Genomic DNA, 17,681 nt, shown 5'->3' with positions numbered 1-17,681 from the left:
AAAAGGCAACCAGAGCAAATGATGTCGGAAGAGAACTGTGTCTTCAACAGTTTGTTTTTGCATAACTCTGCTCTGACCATATGGTCACTTCTGTGTACATCTCAGAAATCAACACTACAGTTCGAAACTCAGAATATGTTAAAGGTCAGAGGCTGAGATATTTTTGCACCAAATTTCCAACTTTCTGAGCCCAGTTTCTGAGCACTGGGTGCTGCTGAAGTCACTGCTGCTATTCTGGGAGTGCTGCAGCATAGCCAAGGATGGAATTTGGCAGAGTGGATTCCAAAATAATTAAGGCCATCTCACAAGCCACCACAGAGTATGGCAGCACAACAATTTCTCAAAAGGAGCAGCTCCAAAGTGCTGAAGCAGAGGCTGGTGCAGACCCCAGTGGAGGCGTGTTGGCACAGGGGGAAGGAGCCTCAGTCATTCCAACCCACGGCTTTCCCAGCTGTGATCACCGTCATTTGCTCATTCTCATGGGAACTAAATTACAGCAGATTTTTCTTCTAAACCCAATGTTTGTTTGTCCATCTTAACTCCTGTTATAACTGCAGCAACCTTAACAGGGGGGCTACTACCAGCACCCTCTTTTCCAGGGTATTGTACAATTCAGGGAGATGTTTTCCAGCTGAAAGTTTCTGACTTAGATTTCAAAAGAGAAAAGGAAATGCCACCTTGAAGCAGCTCAGTTGCCAACGGTGGCTGGTCCTGGTGTTCAGAGAAGGTGCCCCAGTCTCTGTGATAAAAGATTAATTTAAGCCAAATAGCAGCTATTTCTCCATCAAATTATTAATTTGGTGACTGATTCACACTACAACACAGTATCTGTGCTTAAAGAAATCCAAAACCATGCAGTTAAAATCCAAGATCATTAAACTATATCCATCATTACACCAAAGCCTAATCATTGTTCAAGGAAACATCTGATTCTGACCAAAACTTGGCAAGTATTTTTGCTGAAATAACTTGACAGTTGTGTTCAGCAACAAAGCAGCTTTTTTAGTGGCTTGAAACATGCTGCCTTTGAGCCACTCTATATGTGCCCCTGTTTTAATCAAATAGGCTCAAGTACCATCAAAGGACACATATTTTGCAATATTTTATCATGTTTCACTTCTTGGTCTTTTTGATATTAGGCAGAAAGAGGATTACCAGTATCTACAAAGGCTGTTACTCCCATGTGCTTTTTGAGCTGGATACCTGTGTAAATATTTTTTACTAAATTGCCCAAAGTACAGAGAAATTTATTTCCTGTGGACTGCAGTTCATTTAGAAATAAAGATTGTTATATGCATGTTGTTTAAGTTTTATTAGAAATTAATGGTATCTACTGAATCACATTTTCTGGTCCAGATCCTCCTGCTGAAAACCAACAAGGCAGGATAGTACCAGAGCCATTCTGAGCTCTGCAGGCAGTGGCAGATGGACCTGACACCACTGCTTGGATGGGAACTTCAAATATTGTAACTGCTGACTTCCTTGATCCATCTAAATCCACCTTTTTCCCATGGTTCCTGCCACAGCAAAATGATTGGTTTATATGGCCAGGAATACAGTGAGTTTGCAGAGTTCATAGAGTTCACCACAAATCAGATGTTCTACATGAGAAACTGCCCCCAGCCTACCCCAAGCTGATGAGCTGTAAGCTTGTCTTGAGTTCCTCACAGCTCCCCACAAATTTTTCTCTCAGTGCCACTCTACTTATGCAATTGTCCATATTCTCTCACAGAATGGAATTTAATGCATTATTTGAAAGGACATTTGGGCCATCGGTTGTTAATCCTCTGCCACATTTGACTATTTGCTCTCTCCACTAGTCTTCAAAACCCACAGGGAATTTTGTTTCCACCTGAGAATTACTTTATACAATAAACTCTGCAAAGGTATTTCAAAAGCTCTGAAATACCTGGTAAATCCAGTCTAAATCTGTTATTACACTGGCATAGTAATTTCTGCACAATAGAAAGCCATAATTTTCCTCTGCAAAGGTTCTGGTGATGAGTCTGCCATGCTGGACTCATCCTAAGTGGATTCATCTATTTGTTATTGTTTCAATCCTTTTTCCTGCAAGCTTCCTGGAATCATCCCCATTTTCTTTTCTTCAAAGAAAAAATATCCCACTGCTTTTCTATTTACTGGTCAATTAAACAGCTATGAAAGAAACACACTGGCAAAACAGCCACTTCACTTCAAAATTTCCTCAGATGATCAAAGACTTGTTGTTCCTCACCAAAACGATAACTGGTCGTTTGCCCAACACTTCCTCGGTCTGACATCCATGAGAAAGATCCATAAAAAGACACAGTAATTTCTAGAATTAAAACTAGTGCAAAGTAATCATTTGGACCCTCTGAAGCGTGCATTTTTCTCTAAGTGAAGCAGCTAATTACTGCTATTCTCCCTGACTCACCAGTTCTCATTTCCTGCAACTAGGAGATTTAAATAAACCTAGAATCTCCTATTCTTATTCTGAGCTTCTCCCTTCACCCCAATTTCAAGTCTCTACACTACAGTTTGAAATTATTCTTAGTAGAGTCCTTTTCATTTTGGAAAGTTGAATGCCATTTTTATCCTCAAAGTTTACATTTATTTGAAAGGCTGAGAGATTTGAGGCTACTCAGCCTGGAGAAGAGAAGGTCCTGGGCAGACGTGAGAGCCCCTTCCAGAACCTAAAGGGGCTCCAAGAGAGCTGGAGAGAGACATGTGAAAATGCCCTGGAGTGCCAGGACAAGGGGGAATAGTTTTAAACTGTCAGAAAGCAGGGTTAGATGGGATTTCAGGAAGAAATTCCTCCCTGTGAGGGTGGGGAGGCCCTGGCACAGGGTGCCCAGAGAAGCCGTGGCTGCCCCTGGATCCCTGGCAGTGCCCAAGGCCAGGCTGGACGGGGCTTGGAGCAACCTGGGATAGTGGAAGGTGTCCCTGCCCATGGCAGAGGATTGGAACAAGGTCTTTGGGGTCTCTTCCACGATTCTGTGTTTGATACACACCCAGATCCATACTCCAACTGGCAGTAATTTCATGTGTGCAGACTCATCTTAATTCTTCCACTGGAAGCAGTGGCAAGATCTGCCTGTACTTCAGTAAAAGAGCAGCTCTCTGACACACTTTCAATTCACTAATTCTATTTATCAAAATTGCTGTAATTTAAACAGGTGTAAAATATTTGTGGGGATTACACACTTTGCTCGTTAGCAGACAAAGAATACCGGGAGATGTTCCTGGCATAAATAGGAATAAAAACTAAAATTCTAAATTAAATGTCTTGGAACAATATAAAACACTGAGGCTTGATTGGATGTTACAGCAGAGCATTTCAGATGGCCAAGAGGTAAGGTAGAAACTTGTGTCGTGTTTTAGAACCTGAATGCAGCTTCAGCACTGGCAGGACTTCAAAAGGGAACAAAGATTTTTTCATAGGCAAGGCTTATCCTACAATTCCAACACTTTGAGGTTGAAACAGGCTGTAAACACCTTGAGTAGAAGGAACTCAAATTAAAATACACTTGAGCAGTTCTCTGGGGTTCTGATCCTGCTTTAAATGACCCAGACAAATGACCCTCCCCCCTGAACTCAGCATGATCAGCATCAGTGCCAAATTATTAACAAGCATTTTCTCAGTAGGATTATCTATCCCTGAAAAATAATTACTCCTCACAGCCCTGCAAACAAACAAGCCATTTATGTAGGATTTACACTGAGTTAGCTCAAATTCCTACAAACAGCCTGACCTTCTAAGCATGCAGATGCAGTTAAGCTTTCAGTTTTCCCATTAAATCCAGAATCATCTTCCTACTCCTCTCAGGTTAGTATACCAAATTCTACCCTTACTGAAGAGTTCTGTTCTAGACAGCTCCAACCATCAACATTGTTCTGGCACGGACTTGGGGATGGAGATCTTCCCAGCATCCGCATCCTGCTCATTTTCAGAACCCGGTTAAAACAGTTTGAGCAAACCAGGACCATTTTCATTCAGCTTTTCACTGGTAAATTCCAACTAAGAGTTGAAGCAATAAAATTTGGATGCCATCATTCACATACAGACACACAAACACACACCCCAGGTTCCTGTCAGCCTCTGGACGTGAGAGTTTTTAATGCACTGACAATAATACTGTAATTTGGGATGTACATTAGATTCACCCAAATCATACTCTGTGTGACAGATATTCACTGTACTTCTGGCACTAGAAACGCCACTTGGTATCACTTATTCCTTTGGTTGTCTTCACAATACCACACTAAGCATCAAAGAGATGCCTGGCTTGTAAGAAAATACAGCAATACCCCTTGATAAACACGTGTGCCTCTGCATGTCACCGTTACAAGTTGCTGGTATTTCCCTGAAGTGGTTAAAGCTCTCAGATCTCTTCATGCAGGATAACTACCCTGGTAACTTTATCTTTTATAGATACATCCCCCAAATCTTCAAAGTGTTTGTCAAATAAATGTTAAGAACTCTTTTCTGATCTGTGCAGAACACAGGTAGCATGAGAATCAGCAGGATACTTGAACCTAAACCATCTTGGCTTAAGAAGGCAACTCCAAAAGAAAACTGAGTGCCCCTGTAGTTTTTCAGATTGCACTTGACCAGACAGCTTTGGAGTAAAAATCACAGGAGAAATAAGAGAACACCTTCAAATGCATAACTGAATAAGTTTTCTTCCTCCAATAGTTCAATACAACATAAAGAGGATCATTACAAAACCTTGTTTATTAACATAACTTAAGCTTGCAGCACAGTCCATGAAGTAGGTGGTTAAAAATGCAGCAGTGTTAACAGCAAAAACATGGGACAGATCTTTTACAGTTCCCCTTCCAGAGGAGCCTTCCACAGCTTGGCTACTACTGGTGTTAACTCCATGGGCACCAGAGCAGGGTCAGCACACATCCTTCACACACAGATGCTAGAATGACACTCCACTCACAGATCAAACCCCAATAAAGGCTGAATTAGAAAGTTTATACTCCTGAAAAACAACTGTTGAAACGATCTCCATATTTATCACAGAATCACAAAATAGGCTGAGTTGGAAGAGACGTTAAGGATCATCTAATTCCAACCTCCTTGGCCATGACAGGTTGGCAGCAGCAGTTTTTACCTTGGAGGTTCTGCTGACACGCCATCAGAGTAACCGGCATAAATTGCTCATGCCTTTGTCATTCACAGAGATCGCTGCCATAATAAACTCACTGTGAGGAGTAACCTCATGAAACCCATAATATTTTCCTTTAAATCAGAGAGCACATACAGGTAGCCAACTGTATTGCCAGGATAATCAATTTGTCAGAAGCAATTATATCAGATGCTGGACAACTTGAGTATTTGTCAAGCTACCAACATTTCTCAAACCGCCCCCCCCCCCCCCCCCCCCCCAAAAAAAAAAAGCAAGGGCATTTAGCTTGCCTCCTCTTGTTATTTGATAAAAGCCCTGAGATGCACTGATCCTTCAAGTCTGGCATCTTAATTGTGTCAGTGAACTGTGATAACTCAGAGGACAGTGATGCTGTAACCACACACAGAACTGTTCCCCTCCCAACTCTAAGGCATAAGGGACAAGATACTGCATTAAAACAAACACTTTGCTTACAAGAACAGTAAAAATCTTGAGATAGTCCCTCTCTTAATGCTCTGCTCAAACCAGCTCTGCAAACACCACTTTCAGCGGCTGAGTAAGAAATGTGCTGAGATGGATCACTTCTGATTGGAATGCAAATGCAGAAAGTACCTGTGGAAAAGCAGAGCTCCTTTCCATTTGTTCAGTGCTCTCTAACACGGAGCTCCACCACAGGAGCCGAGTTGGAGCAGTCCTGCCAGCTGACAGACGCTCTGCAGGTTTGCCTAGTTATGCTAGAAGGAAGAATCCAATTTCTGAATCTCCAGGCAGTCCATTTAAAACACACCTTCCCATTTGGAGCACATACCACTTGTAGCTTGTGCTTTCCTGAGACACAAATGTGTTTCACCCTTGTAAGGCAAAGGCTCAGCATATTCCACTACAAACTGGTAACATGCCCTAGATTTACTTTTGCAATGCAGATCTTTATGAAATTTTGGTTTCATACTGCTGTAGGTACTACATGCTAAATGTAATCCTTGCTCAAAAAAAATAAATCATCTTTAAGAATCTTATCCTACTTTTCTTCTAAAATACTGGATCTATTATTGCACTATTTTACACATTCCATGGTTTTTTTTTCAGTCAATGTATTGTGACAATGCATAAACAAATCAACAAGAATTAAGATAATTTGCCCCATTTGGCTCAGTTTCTATTTTGTACTCACACAGCCTCTATCAAGGGGACTAATTTGGAAGAACGGTGGAGTGTAATTTCTTCCCATTTCCAGAATCAGTCACACTCAGCACGTAACCATTTCCCTATCCATTTTTTAAGAGCTGTATTTCTAAAGAGTACATCCTTAACCCCCCTGGCATTCTCTGAGTCACTGAAATACTTATTTTTCCCTAACATAGTTTTCTTACCCTTCAGTGTAAAAGATTGTTTTAACCATCAGTTATTTAGGAAACTACTGAACAAGTCTCCTTCATACACAATGGTGCTAGAAATCAAGCATCTAAAATTCCACATAACACCAAATTCTGAAGTATTTTGTGGGCTTTTGGGTTTTTTTTGAGGCTAGATGATCCTTAAGGTCCCTTCCAAACCAAGCTTTTCTATGATTCTAAGATTTCATGTACTCAACCACACAATTTTACAGCCAAAGTCTTATAGGATGTGTTAAAATGTGAAGCACTGCTTACCTGTAACTTTGAAATGGGTTTAATTACTCATTAAGCCCTCAGAAATGTTGTTATTACTGCTTTGATGTCTAAGATGTTCCATGGGCAAAAGTCAAGCCACAATCTCTGGGTTTCCCTCCTCAGCGTGGTGCTCCCAAGCACCACGTGCAGCGTGCCAGGGGAATTTCCAGACAAGGATGCTCAGGGCTGCACAGCCAATTCCAGGGAGCTGCTGGGCAGTTGGGGAGCACCTGCTCACTCATCTTTCCCATGCCAAACACCTCCCAAAAAAACCAAGCCTTCGTAAACATTCAAACCACACATATCGAATTCCAAGTATTCTGACCAACACTGTGGCAGCACTGAAAGCTGATAACACTGACAACAAAGTACAGCTGAAGAAGATTTAGGTTTATTATACAGGGACAAGTCACGAGAAAAATAAATTTTATTCCACTTTTTCACTGAACTTCTCAGCTGTCCCAGCTCAGACCATGCTCTTGCTAAAGCTCCCAGTAAAACCAGAGCCAAAGGCTCCCAGAGCCAAGGTACCCTAAGCCAGAGCAGGGTTCTTAGGGCTCAGTCCTCACATTTATCACAGCCAGATAGGAGGTGTGAAATGCCATTTACACAGCCAAGAGGGCCACAGAATAAACCCCACCTGGCTTTAGCCTCGAGCCTGTCAGTGCTCAGCCAGGAGTGGCTCTGATGGCTAAGGCAGGACTGAAGCCATGAAATCAGTTCTGTTGCTGCCTCATCCTTCAAATCTCCCAGAAACTCCTTAAAAATCAACACTTTCCTAATAAATGTAAATATTGGGAGAGCGGTTCTTCCTTCAAAGCAAAGACAGAGTGAACACTGAGGTCAACCTGAAATTAGTCCTATTGTTTTATATTCCAACTATGTGAAACTGTAGGTTTTACCTCAGATAAAGAATATAAAAATTGATAGATCTCACTTGATAAGCAACTAATTAGTCTGGTATTTTCTCTTTAGATTCAGCTATGCTTTCAAATAAAATAGTACAAGAAATCTTATACTGAACAGTTGCAGTACAATACCTTTCAGAGAAAGCCTTCTAAGGCTGGGTAATTAGTTAGCAACCTTGAAACCTTCAAACTGAAGATGTTTTAGGCTTATTATACAGGGAAAAATCACAAGAGAAAGAAATTCTATTCAGCTACTTAGAATCACAGCAGAGTTGCTACTGCTCAAAGATGTGCTACCAGAGAATTCGTTGCTAAGACAAATTTTAAATAAGCCAAGGATCTGAAGGTCATCTCCAACACCATAAAATTCAGAACTGCCTTTCTTTCCTATATCAATACACACATTCCTGATGTTTCATTGTCCTGATATCGCAGCTTCATTGGGGAGTTGCCCCTTTCTGCCCCAAAAATGTCGCAAATTTGAAAGCAGATACAAAAAGTAGGAAAGGAAAAGAATCTGTCCTTCTTCCCCAAAGAGTCCAACCAGCACTGCTTCCCTGAATAAAGGCAAACACAACAGAATGTGCTCCCTAATTAATGGAGAGACATGTCCTTAGCATTCCAAAGTCAGAATTGCTCAAATCTATTACTCCATCACAGAGTGTGGCAGCATAATTCAGTCCCTTACAACAGGCACAGGGAAGAGTACACACTTTGACAGCACTTGCTTGAGTCTGTGCTGATGCATATGTTTGTGAAGAAACATGGATTTCTCTTGTTATTTCCATATAGATTTTTTTTCTCTTTAATGAATAAGTCATTAGGATAACAGTAGCCAAGCCCTACTCCACTAATAACAAGCCCTTTCAAGGCTGATGTTGTCTAATCTCAATATAATAACTCATAAGTTTTATTTTTTGTTTCCTTCAGGGCTTTCTCCTCTTGAGGCATCCAGGTGCTACAAATAACACCTCGTTTATGCATGCAGCATACATACATACATTGATTTTCTATGCTGAATAATGAAATAGAAAAGAAAAAAAAACCCAGAATAACTTTCTGTCTCACTTGAATCTTCATTTGAACTGGCCATCAGTATTATTCACAGCAGCTGTTTGACCTTTGTTATTTGCACTTGCTGGAAGAGCATCCCAGAGATTCCTTGAGAAATTAAGGGCTACAGAGCGATCTCTGTGCTCCAAATCCTGTCTTTACTTGCCTCTTCCCTATTTACTGGCATGTTCCATCAGTTCTACTCACAGAGCTCAAGGAGGACTTAAAACACACTCAATATCTGTTAAAAATCCAATTACAAGCCTATTCCCCAGTCCTGACATGCTACCAGAGGATTTCAAAACCAAGGGTCAGACTTTGAGCTCCATTATTAACATGCAAGCCAGTGGTGGGAGCTGGGCAAAAGATTTCAGAGAACACTGTGTCAGCCAGTTCAAAGACCCCGTCTTTTTAATGAACTCTAATGCAGTAACGAGAAAGGAGGTGATAATACACTGGAAATTATTCAGATATCTCAGGGATTCAGCTGCTTCTGCCATTCATGGGCCAGCTGCTTTCCTCACGCCTTAAGGCCAGAGTTTTCCTGCTTATTGCTACAACATCAAAAACCAAACAAACATGAAACTGTAACTCCCTGGAAGATTTAATCTCAGCAAAGGTGATGTTATGCTCAGCAAAATGAATAAATCACCAATATTCTCATACTTTCTTGGTATGAAGCATCTCTCAGAGATGGGAAAAAATCCACAGGAAAAATGTGAAAGCATTGCAAACAGCCAGCTCTTCACACCAGCATTGCATGCGGGATCAGCTTTCCATGCCATGCTGCTCTACAAACCCCTGGAAGGAATGTGACAGCACATGCTTTGCATTACTCGTTCTGCTCACACAGGAGCAGGATCTTGGGGAAGTCATGGAAGTGGCCACCCTGGTGTAAATTAGGGGTTTTTTTAGCCCATCAGGCCATCTGTTGAAGAAAAGGCCATGGAGGGCAATGGCTGAGGTCCCTGGGAAATTCTGGCAGAAGGGTTGGGATGCCAGTTGAATTCCTGGCCCAGCTATGAAATAAATGAAATAAAAAAGGTTTGTAGTGGGGGTGCAGAGAGGATTACACAAGCTCCTAAGTCACCACCATGAGAAGGGGCTCAGCAAAACCCTGTACAAGTGCTTTACCCAGTAACATGGACAATTCTCTCATTTATGAATTATTCACCAACCCAGCTTGACACCTTGGAAATTGTTTGGGCTCTGTAATAGCCTAAATCCTGTATGTGGCATTTTTCAGTGGATGGGTTACTCACTATTCAGTTCTGCTCATCACAACATGTGCCTCCAAGCAACAAAAGCACTACTTCTATTCCAGGATTGGATCACTGAGCCTTTTACAAGTGAGGAGCAACTGTTCCCACAACAAACAGCAAATATCAGATGAATTTTTTTCAGGCAGACTCTGAAATTGTCAGTAATAGCCACTTGCCCAAATTTCTAAGCTTCCCGTCTCCTAAAACCCCAAACCTACTCACACTGTGATTGATTTCCCAATATCTCTCCTGCTCTGTCCAATTTGATTTTTATTTGTCCTTGATCAAGAGAATAAGATGAACATCCTCAGAAAGGCATGAGAACCATCAGCCTCAGCAGGGTCAGAAGGGTGCCAGAGGGAGCACACAAGCTGATTTTGAATGGACTGAGCAGCTTTGGGGGCTGGGGAAGTATTTACAGAAAAAAAACCTGATTTTCCAATTGCTGAACCAGCCTTGTCCTTCAGTGGCAGAAAGAAACACCAACCTGGTCTTAGTGATAGAACTAAACTGAAAAAAACCTGTAACCACTGATGGATGCATGGGAAGAAAGACACTGCAACCGAAACATTCCTAACACAGTGTGGGAAAAGCAAAGTCCTGCAAGAGCTTTAATTTAAAAAAAAACAAAAACAAAAACAAAACAAAACAAAAAAAACTCTAATAAAAGTAACATTTTATTTTACTTTTTCATATTTTGCATTTGGAAGATGCAGTATCAATCAGCTTAAAAGTATTTGTCTTTTAATGGATTGGGGGTCTGAAATACAAAGAAAAAAGAAAAAATCTGGCACAGGGTGCCCAGAGAAGCTGTGGCTGCCCCTGGATCCCTGGAAGTGTCCAAGGCCAGGCTGGACAGGGCTTGGAGCAGCCTGGGCTAGTGGAAGGTGTCCCTGCCCATGGCAGGGGGTGGGAACTGTGGATTTCAATGCCATTGATAACAAATCTTAATTTAATGCCCAATTCCAAGCTTATTTTAAGGAATGTTTTAGCGGGGGCCTCAACTGAGCCCTGTGCTCCTCTCAGGAACTCCTTTAGCTTTTCATTCTATTTGGACCCTTTTTCACCAACACAGCCCCTGGCATCACCCAAAGGTGCACAAGTCCTGCTTCCCATTCTGTGTCTTTTTTTCCCCCTCAGAAGACGTGCTCTTGAACTCACTGGAACAGGAACATGCCCAATATCACTGCAATAACACAGAATAGCTCACGCATCCCACACAAATGTGCTCACAAATCGTCACCCTGGGGATCTGTAAAGGGGACAATCGGCTGTGCCTCGCTGTCCATGGGGATCTGGGACAGCAGCAGGTCTGCACTGCAAGGTCTCCACATCACCAATCTCACACAGACATGAGAAACACTTGTGCTGTCAGCTCACAAAGGAGTGCCCAGGCATGGAAACACATACAAAAGTTTTCTGTAACAGCTATTTGGAAACAAGTGCCAGCCCATATTGCAGATGCTGTTTCAGAACATGGGGATCTCAAGATTGTTTGGGTTTTTTTAAATTCTAACACACTTCTAAATAGCTGTTCAAATCTCCAGGACTATGGTGCAGCCTGTGCCTCGACAGAGAACACAGCTGAGGACAGGAAAAAGACAAGGCTATTAGAGTTACACATGTCACCCATGAGGGGACTTTTAGAGTTACGTTTGTCACGCACATGAGGGGATTTATTCCTACAATTACCACAGAGCCTCTCTGTGCTTCCACACAGAAGCTCTGTGCTTATCTACATCTTTAAGTCTTTACACTCTGTCATTTTTTAAGTTTTTGACATGGTTTAGAAAATTCAATTTCAGCTGTAAGTCCCAAACACCTCTGACAGGTCTGTTTCTGTAAAACATACAGTGATATCTGCCTCCTATTGCACTTTGTTTTTCAGCAGTTTTTCACTCAGTTTTAATTTGCCCTTTAACTTCTCTGTTTTGGATAACCAATAAAGTGAGACCCACCGGTAACAAACACCTTCAAGAGCATCTCGGATCAGTTAAACGTAGGAAAGTCCAGATTAAGTGAAGTAAAATGTATTGTACATGCATGGGATAAACTCCAAAGAGCCCCAACTCCTGCTGCTTCCAGAGGAATTCAGCCTCTGAGGGTCTGCTCCAACGGGCTGAAGTCAAAACCAGAGGTGATTGAGACAAACTACCCACAGTATTTCTGCCTTTTGTGCAAAACCAAACAAGTGAACATTGCTCAGTCCTGAGTGGAAGGAAAAGTCACAAGTTAAATGAAACCATTTTCACTGGAATGTAAGAATCCCAGAGAACAATTCCCTGCCATTCCCTTTTCTCCATGACTCACTGCACCAGAAACACTCAATGAGATAAAAAAGCCCTCAGTGGGACAGTGATTTTCCACCAAACACGAGGTGAGAGAGTCCAGGTGACACAATAAAGTAAGCTTTATCTCTCACATACCTATGCAGAATGCTCTGCAAGAAGAAATTTTAGAAGGAAGAAACCATGTCCTGGGCTGATCCCCAGCACGGGCAGCAGGAAAAGGGGGGATTCTTCCCCTCTGCCCCGCTCAGGTGAGACCCCACCTGCAGAGCTGCCCCAGCCCTGGGGCCCAGCACAGGAGGGATGTGAAGCTGTTAGAGAGAGTCCAGAGAGGCACCAGGATGAGCAGAGGGATGGAGCAGGATGGGAGGAAAGGCTGGGAGAGCTGGGATTCTTCTGCCTGGACAAGAAAAGGCTTCAGAGTGAGCTAATTGTGGCCTTCCAGTCCCTGAAGGAACTGACAAGAAAGATGGAGAGAGAGTGTTTCCAAGGGATGGAGGGACAGGACAAGGGGGAATGACTTCAAATTGACAGAAGGCAGGGTCAGATTGGATATCAGGAAAAAGAAATTTTTTGTGAGGGTGGGCAGGCCCTGGCACAGGGTGCCCAGAGCAGCTGTGGCTGCCCCTGGATCCCTGGCAGCGTCCAAGGCCAGGCTGGACATTGGGGCTTGGAGCAGCCTGGGACAGTGGGAGGTGTCCCTGCCATGGCAGGGGGTTGGAATGAGATGAACTTTAAGGTCCCTTCCAACCCAAACCATTCAATGATTCTAAGAGTTAAGTTAGAAATGGAGAAGAATTAACCTCTGACAAGTTACCTCCACAAGTTTTCTCAATGCTATTCCCGGGCACTTCAGCTGCTTTTTTCCTATTTTGAGATACAGAAATTTGTGTTTAAAACAATCTCCTTGCAACTCTGGAAAGGCATCCAGCCACGTGTCAAGAGTGGGGCAGACTGGGAATGTAGAGCTACACCCTTCAGAGTGGCACTGGAGATTCTGGACGCTCAGTTACACCAGGTCAGTTGAGGGAGGCTGGAGTCACACATTGCCACAGAAAGAGTCAACAGGAAAAGTGGAATTCACAACAACCTACATGGAAATTCATTAATATAGACTTGCCTGTTCCATCCTTCCTCAGCAGAAAATGCCTATATGTATGCACACGTGTATATTTTATTCATGAGTGTACAAAGACTGCACATATACACAATATCTATATATATACTCACTGTACACTGAGGCATAATGGAACACTTCATCAACTGGAAATAACTGCAAGAAAAAATTTCCACAAAACACCATTAAGTAGCAGGTCACCCTCTGACCTCGATTACCTCAACAAATAGTTTGTGTTTCACAGGGTTTTCTGGGGCCACAAAAGGAAATGTTCCTTCCTTCACTAGTTGTCTATGGACCTTGTCTGACCACAAATGAGTTCAACCTGGCTCATCTCTGGATCCTAATTAATAAAGACAATTACTTTTAAATTGCAAGTCCCCATTTCTGTCAATACTTAAAATTATGTCAAATGTGGACAGATAATAATTATTTTTTAAAAGGACGTTACAAGTAGGCAGAAAACATTAAATAAACGTGGACGTAGACAAGCCAAGTCAGTAATTTCTCCTTGATTTCAAGCATATTATTTTAGCCAAATATTTAAAATGGGTGTATTGATTTATCTCATTGTTCCACTAACTCCACATTTTTAAATTTTTCCCACCTAATTTACTTTCTGCCTTGCCTTCCTTGTGCAGTTTGCTTTCTGCTCCTGGTGTTTGTAGTGGAATTCACAGCTGATCCACTCCATATGCTGAAGTTATTTAAATCCTTTTCGACATTTAGCATGTGCAAAGATATTATGACCTTTGAAAAGCACTGGGAATGAGAAAGACAGGTTGCAGAATGGGAAAAGATATCTTTTTTTTTTTTCCCCCCTGGGAAAACAACTGCAATTGATAGAGAGACCTTCAAGAAAAAAATTAAATCCTCAACTGTTGCAAACTGGCCAAGCTCCAACTCCAAGAAAGCTGAGAGGTAAGAGATGTACTGAAACCACCATGTGGGAATGGGAAAGAGAAATGCCAAACCAAAAACCCCAAAAACCAAACAGAAAAGCTCACAGAGGTCCATTTGGCTTTAGTTCAGCACGAGGAGACAATGGTGATTTTGTTATTTGCAAAGATGATAAAATGAGCACAGATCTTTGACGTTTCTCAAGTGTAATTCCTTCCTTGCTAGAAGAATTTAAGCTCTCATATGGCAAAGAGACACAGCAAAGTTTGTGATAGGATTGTCCTAAGACAATGAACAACCCATCCTTCCTTAAAAATTATCCCAAGGCTCACATATTGTCCTGGATTTCACCAAGACCCACCAAAGCCAGTTCTTTACTGATGCCCAAGAGTTTCTGGATGACCATCTCCACCTTTCCTAAGGGGATTCCTTGCTGGAAGAGGAAACAGCCCATGGGAACAAGGTCTCCAAGGGACCAGGCTGCAGGTCACTCCTCACAACACACTTTTGGAGGCCAGGTGAAAACACACTGAGAGACAAAGAGACTTTTCCAAACTGAGGCTCTTCTACTCTCTTTTACCACCACAGCTCCAGGTAACAGCAGCCACCCCCCACATTTGTAAATATCATTAAGAAAACAATCACCCAAGATAAAAGATTTATTTTCTTTTCCTAGAGTAGAACAGTCTTCCAAAGAGATACAACTAACCCAATAAATACAAGTGGTGGATAATGCATCATGTTTTCTCACAGTGAAGTTGACTTCCTATGAGAAAAGCTGCAATGTTTGCCACTGGCAGCATTTCCTGGGAATTGCAAAAATATCCAGCCATACATGGATGAGGCAGGACAAACAGATGGAAAAGGATTCCCATTATTAGTGTCCAAAGAACAGCGTCATAGGGCTGTTTTTCTCTGCTCTCCAATATCACGACAATTTTACACTGTAGTAATTGCATTCTTGGGTACAGATGTCAAAATCAACCCAGGAACCTGAAGCCCACATTCTGGGAAAATGTACACGTTCATGAACAAAAATAATGCTTAAATGTTTCCTTTTTGCCTGCAAGAACTAGGTTGCAAACAGTGTAAAAAGAAAAAAAATAAACATTTCTGTAATAAAAGAATCAATATTTATGGCTTTGTTTTATTTACTGTTTATGACGATACTTATGTTAACTCTTATCCACCAAGACAAACAACAATCATTCCTTCAGGACAAAGCAACTTCTTCACAGCCAGAAAAACATCATCAGTACAAGTGAAGTGCTGATAAGTTTGACATATAAACAATAAGCATCTAGACAAGTTAATAAACAGAATGTCTCTTAAAACTAGCACTGAAAATCCATGAAATACTCGTCCACCGGTAAAACACAGAGCCTGGCCAAATGTCACGTTTAGAAAACACAGTATTTAAAACCACATTGTTTTGACTATGACTGTAGTCTAAATGATGATTAATGTATAATTAAAGCAGTCAATCCACAAGATAAAAGAGAATAGAAAAAACCACAGTAGTGCCATAGATGATGCCATATATAATGAAATAAATTCATGTAAGAACGCTACGCCTCTAGAACTGCCACACACTTTGGGGGAGGTTCATTTTAACAGCTAAATCACATCAGTGCCCAATTGACAGAGCCTCTCTCCCCTCTTCAGCCTGGATTTTCAACAATGATCCCAGTAGCCACATGAACTTCATCATCTCTGCTCTCCAGCACCATTCCAACAAAATGCAGAGTTTAGATGCATGAACACTCTTGCAAAGAAAGTCTGGTGGAAAACTGCTTCCCTTTTCCTCCTCACACTGAGTTAGAGCTTAGCCAGTGCTTTAAAAGTGCTTAGAGCATTCACCCCACGCTTCTCCCTGAAAGCCTCTGTTTGGTGTATTTCTCTTTATTCCAAGGAATTATGATCATGTGCACAGCCCTTTCTCACACCAGTTCCCAGTGCCTTGTCCTTGCATGTCCCACCAGCTCAGACATTCCTGGAGCATCTGCCCCATTTTACTCCCAGCAGAACCTCTTTATCAATCAGTGAGCCCCCGTTAATCCTTTTCCCACCTCTATTTTGCCAAGGCTATTAAACTCCTGTTTTTCAAACATCCCTTAATACTTTTACACACTCAGAACCCCAGATCATCCCAGTTTGGCCTCTGCTGTGCCCTCATCTCTTTTGTAACAGCCCTTCCATAACAGAGGGGCTCCACTCAGCCCAGCAGCCCTGATGAGACAGCTGTAATTTTCCCTCACTCTGCCCATTCAGTCCAGAATTTGTTTGCTCTTTATTGTAATTTTAATGCTGCTGAGCTATGCATTAAAGCATCAGCTCTATCCTTTATAACCCTTTTCTCTATTACCGCCTTTTTTTTTTGCTTTTAACTGTACAATTACTTATATTCCCCTTCTCTTCAGCTTTTACAGCCTAATTCCTTATGTTTTCCTGTAATTCCCACACCAAAGGTTGCCTTAACCCCTGGGCTAGAGCAAGTTCTATTATTTTTTTATTCCTTTGATTATAAGTAACCTTTACACAAAACCTAAAGTTTGTATTTTGCACATCTTACTACAGACTTCCCACTCATATTCCTGTAAGAAATTCCACAACCACTTCTAGGAGTTTTTATTCTGATGATCTACTACCTAGTAAAGGGACAAACTGTGTACTTAAGCCCAGCTCAAACACAGATTTCAGATCTTTGATAGGTTCCTCCTCCATAAATATTTCTACTGAGTTTATTTAATGTATAAAAACATCTGCCTTAATTCCAGAGGATGATGCAATTCCTTCTCCAGCTTCAGTTTGCACTCATTATTCTTTTATCACTTCTACACCTGAAATAATGCACTTTTTATTTCCACTGGCTACATAGTCCAACTGGATTCTTAAGGGTTGTGCCAGGACATTAAACATAAACTGAGTTTACAAATCAGAATGTCCAAAGAAGTGTCCGTGTGTTTTACAGACTGGAAAAAATCTTCCTGAAGGTACTGAAATGAAACAATCCTGCCCACTTCTTTTTCATTTTGCAGTCCACACTCCACACTGATCAAAGAGCAACTACAGAAGGCAGAATGATTCTGTGGAGGCAGCAAAGTTCTTCCACATTTTCCTGTTCCAGATGAGATGATTTCCTTTGTTGCAGAGAAATTATACAATATTATCAGATTTTTAAATTTCAGAAATCAGTACTCATATTTTTAAAATCCACATTACTCCTCTGGACTGATCCAGAACTATTTTGTTTTAAAATCCCATAAAATGAAAATAAAGTTGTTCTGCATCTGCTACAAGAACTGTGTCTCCCGTCTGGAGGAGGGAGAGAGACCAAAGCTTTCTGATGGCCATTTCCAGAGCCAAGAGGCTCCACAAACCATCTTC

The 17,681-nt window shown here is 41.6% G+C and overlaps 1 protein-coding gene across 11 annotated transcripts in view; it reads right to left on the bottom strand.

Moving 5' to 3' along the window:
* Positions 1 to 17,681, bottom strand: part of PTPRT (protein tyrosine phosphatase receptor type T) — a 431,252-nt gene that overhangs the window by 284,364 nt on the left and 129,207 nt on the right. The window lies entirely within an intron of this gene.

The sequence above is a fragment of the Corvus hawaiiensis genome, chromosome 17, assembly GCF_020740725.1.
Source record: "Corvus hawaiiensis isolate bCorHaw1 chromosome 17, bCorHaw1.pri.cur, whole genome shotgun sequence".
In the NCBI taxonomy this organism is placed as follows: Eukaryota; Metazoa; Chordata; class Aves; order Passeriformes; family Corvidae; genus Corvus; species Corvus hawaiiensis.
The sequence above is the reverse complement of the archived record's forward strand: the minus strand, read 5'-3'. Positions and strand labels throughout refer to the sequence as shown.